Genomic DNA, 962 nt, shown 5'->3' with positions numbered 1-962 from the left:
TTCTTTGATACGTAGCTGCTTCTGTTTTGTCCGGTTTTTATACTGATGTTTAATTATGTCTGTTTTGTTTAAATGTAAGTTTCATCTGGATTCAACTATGCTGCTCTTCGTATTGGGTAGACTCTCGTAATGGCAGCTTCCAAGTCATCTTGTATTCATTATAGTATTCATCATGAATTATGATGAAAATTGCAGTACGTAATCTTCAACGACGTCTTATTGCCATAGGCGCTCGCAGCATATTTTCCAAGAGGGGGGCAAATTATATATGTGTATGTATATATATATATATATATATATATATATATATATATATATATATATATATATATAAATATAAAATATCATATGCTTGGGAACTGCGATGCCAATAATTTAAGCGAAGCAGGATGGTTACATTGACTTTTTTTTTTTTTTTTTTAAATAGTTCCATATACTGTTCAGCTGAATTCAAATATTTCTGGAAAGATCAACGCAGTTATATACAGTATACAAATATACAATACATAATGATACTTTTAATTTACTTAAACAGAAAGAATATATTGTAAAATGGAAGGAAATAAAGTGATGTAATAAATGCAAGTATATACATTATTTATATAAATTTTTTGCAGGATTCAGAGCGGGGGTTTGGGGGGCGGGGGGGGGGGGGCAAGTGCCTACTCTTGCCCCTATGTGCGGGTGCCCATGCTTATAGCTTATTTCCCTTTCATTCCTTCTTTGAACATCTTATTCCTCTCTTTTCTCCCTTCGCCACATTTTTTCCCTCTTCCTGAATGAATTAGCCATGCGAGGAACTGAGAAATCCTACTACACGACGGCCAGTCGTTTTCTGGTGATGTTTCTCCCACTGCTTTTGCTCTTTAATTATAGGTACCTGACGTGTTTCTCGATACCTGCATGAGACTGCACTTACCATTACGTACCCCCGGCTCCTCCTCCCCCTCCTGCATCACATC

This window comes from Macrobrachium nipponense, chromosome 18 (assembly GCF_015104395.2).
Source record: "Macrobrachium nipponense isolate FS-2020 chromosome 18, ASM1510439v2, whole genome shotgun sequence".
Classification (NCBI taxonomy): domain Eukaryota; kingdom Metazoa; phylum Arthropoda; class Malacostraca; order Decapoda; family Palaemonidae; genus Macrobrachium; species Macrobrachium nipponense.
This window is presented reverse-complemented; position numbering follows the sequence as displayed.